We start from the raw sequence: 3,638 nt of genomic DNA on the forward strand, positions 1-3,638 counted from the left end.
CTCGGTGTCTCTCTTTGTGTGGCTCTCCATCCACAGCCATCATCCTGTCTTTATAAGCAGTAAGCAGCTGAAACTAGTTACATCTGGCAGCTCGCACCCTCCTTGTTCCAAGAATTCCTAAATTGCCCTCTACACACCTCACACCCAGCTGTAGAACTGACCTCAGCAGTACCATCACTAGGGATTGACGTTCTGTGCAAAATATTACCGAACGTTCAGATCAGAAGACACATGGACAGCAGAGTTTACACCTATATGTAAGAACTAGATGTTCTATAAATAGGGAATTTGGAAGCCTTGTATTCTTTGGTTAGGAAAAACAGACTTGAAAAACAACTCTACAAAAAAATCAGAGTACAGTAAATATTAACTTTTTTAACTTTTTACATCTCTATGACTAATGTGACTTGTTTTAGACAAAATAGGACCTAGTATGAAGAGACAATTGGAGTAAAATAAGGCCTATTGTTGGTGGCAATAAGTCCTACCATTACTGTTAGATGAACACCAATGATGGGGCTTACTTTATCCCACTGACACCAATGATGAAGCTAACTTTATCCAACCGACACCAATGAGGGGAATTATTTTATCTCACTGACACCAATGACGGACCTAACTTTATCCCACCAAATCCAAATAAGGGACTTATTTTATCCCAATGGCACAATGATGTGACTTATTTTATACCAGTGACACTATGATGGGGCTTATCTTATCCCACTGACATCAATAATGGGGCTTATTTTATCCCACTGACACAATTTTGTGACTTATTTTATACCAGTGACACCATGATGGAGCTAATTTTTCCTCCCACTGACAACAATAGGGTTTGTTTTCCTCTCACATCAATGATGGGGTTACGTTTTACTGTCACTGATAGGGAATAAAATAAGCCCCATTGCTGGTGTTAGTAGGATAAAACTCTACCATTATTGCTCTCAGAACAATTGTAAACTTTATGTGAAAAATACAATGCTACCCAAGAATAAATATTTAAAACTAATAATTCATACGATACTAAAAGCATCTATACAGAAAAGAAGTGCATTAAATTAATATGAGGGTTCTGCACTTCTTTTTTTTTTTTGCTTTAGTGAATATAAAAAAAATTTAAGGGGGAAAACGTTTTGAAGGCCCCTCATACATCAATAAATATATAAAAAAAATGTAATTGAATTGAATTCATGATTAATGTGTCATTTATTGTCCCAGAAGCTGCACATCAAGTCAAAACCAGTTGTATGATAGTTTATGGCTCTCAGCCTGGACCCCTGCCAGGTCACAATGTATTTTACTCCGCCCACCAGAGCTTACTCCTGTGGATGAGGGTCTGCTGGTTGCCCCCAACAGATTGTCATCCCTATAATACTCATCCCCATGAGTAAGCTCTGATAGGCAGAGTGAAACGCATAGGGGAGCATGGCCTGATGGGGGTCAAGGCTGAGACTGTCATTCACTATCATACAGCAGGTTTTGACTTGATGTGCGGCTCCCGAGACAATTAATCACTGTCTACCATTGCCCCTGGAGCATAGAAGAGCTTCCTTCCCAGCCAGCACTAACAGCAGTGGGCACAGGACTTCATTCCCACACAGCCTCAATGGGGAGAAGAGGAGAAAGAAGAGATTGTGAATCAGCTTAGTAGCTGATCCCGGCTGATAAAAGGGCATCATGATCGACTGACCTGTGTAATACCAAGAGCCATATAGGAAGTGAGCATCTGTCCATAGTTTTCCAGCTGGTGGTGGTTCACACTCTTTTTGGAGATATAATCCAGAAAGTATCCCACAAACCTGGAAAGGGGGAAAAGGGAAATAACAAACCTACAAGGCCATGGGGCATACCCCAGATGTGGCTGGTAGACACAAAAAATTAAGTGAAAAAATATTTATCTCTGTTCTACAAATATTCACAAGGCTATTGTTACGCTCATCACTCCGGGCCCCCTGCTGGCCTCGGAGCGCTCACAGCGTGTGTCCCCAGGCGGCGCTCCTGCGTCTCGTCGTGTGTGTCCCCGCTCTCTAGGGCGCGCACGCACCGGGACTCTTAGATCTGAAGGACCAGTGCACAGGTGATTGGTGCCTGGCCCAAACTGGTTATTAAGGGTTAAGGGTTGTGAGAGGCAGTGCTGACTTAATTAGGCTTCACCTGTGCACTACCCATAAATACCTTCTCCTCCCACAACTTCCTGCCGGATCTTTGTGCCCTGTGCCTCTGAGAAAGCGTTCCCTACTGAGTTTGTTTGCTTTGCCTGTTGCCGAACCCGCTGCTACCGACTACTCACCTTTGAACCTCTGCCGCCTGCCCTGACCTCTGCTACGTCTAACTACGCTCTTGCCTACTCCCTGTGTACCACGCCATATCAGCTGCCAGAGACATCGAGTTGTTACTAGGGGACACGACCTGGTAGTTACCGCCGCAGCAAATCCATCCCGCCTTGCGGCGGGCTCTGGTGAAGACCAGTAACATCGCCTCTCTGGTCCAGAGGATCCACTATCAGTCCTACCGGTTCGTGACAGTAAGATCCGGCCATGGATCCCGCTGATGTTCTGTTGCCAAGCCTAGCGGACCTCACCACCATTGTGGCCCAGCGAGGTCAACAGTTGGCCCAGCTGGCCGCTATGTTGCAGCAGCTCCTGCCAACTCAGCAACAGCCAGCTTCTCCGTCAGCATCTGCTGCACCTCCCACACCAGCAGTTGCCACCGGGTCCAGATTCCGCTTGTATCTGCCGGACAAGTACGACGGAGATCCTTAATTGTGCCGAGGGTTCCTGTCTCAGTGCTCTCTTCACCTCGAGCTACTTTCTGACCAGTTTCCGTCTGAGCGAGTCAAGGTAGCCTTCATCCTCAGTCTGCTCTCCGGGAGGGCCCTGGCCTGGGCTACACCGTTTTGGGACCGCGCTGATCCAGCCACCGCATCTGTCCAGAATTTTTGTCAGGAGTTCCGTAATGTTTTCGAGGAACCTGCCTGGGTTACCTCCGCAGAGACTGCCTTGCTAAACTTGTCCCAAGGAAGTTCTACCGTGGGTGATTATGCCATCCAGTTCCGTACCCTTGCCTCCGAGCTGAACTGGAACAATGAAGCTCTTTGTGCCACTTTTAAGAAGGGACTCAATAGTGACATTAAAGACGTCCTTGCTGCACGTGACCTGCCTACTACCCTGAGTGACCTCATCTTGCTGGCCACCAGGATCGATAAACGTTTCTCCGAGAGACAAGAGGAACTCCATCTTGAAAAGGAAAGAGCTCGTCCTAAACGCTACCCTCGTCTGGCACCTGTGTTCCAGCGTCCACCTCAACCTGTCTCTGGGTCTTCCACTGTGGAGGCCATGCAGGTGGACCGGTCTCGCCTGACCCCGCAAGAACGAAGCCGTCGTAGAGACGAGAACCTGTGTTTGTACTGCGCTAGTCCCGAGCACTTCCTTAAGGACTGTCCTCTTCGTTCCCCACGTTCGGGAAACGCTCGCACCTAGTGAATGTGGGAGAGGCATTACTAGGTGTGGATTCTTCCTCTCCACGTCTCATCATACCCGTGCAGTTGTTCCTTTCGTCCAAGTCCTTCTTCTCTGCTGCAGCCTTCTTGGACTCCGGTTCAGCCGGCAACTTCATTCACGCCTCCTTGGTCGACAAGT

The sequence above is a fragment of the Pelophylax lessonae genome (assembly GCF_965119305.1).
Source record: "Pelophylax lessonae genome assembly, chromosome: 10".
NCBI lineage: Eukaryota > Metazoa > Chordata > Amphibia > Anura > Ranidae > Pelophylax > Pelophylax lessonae.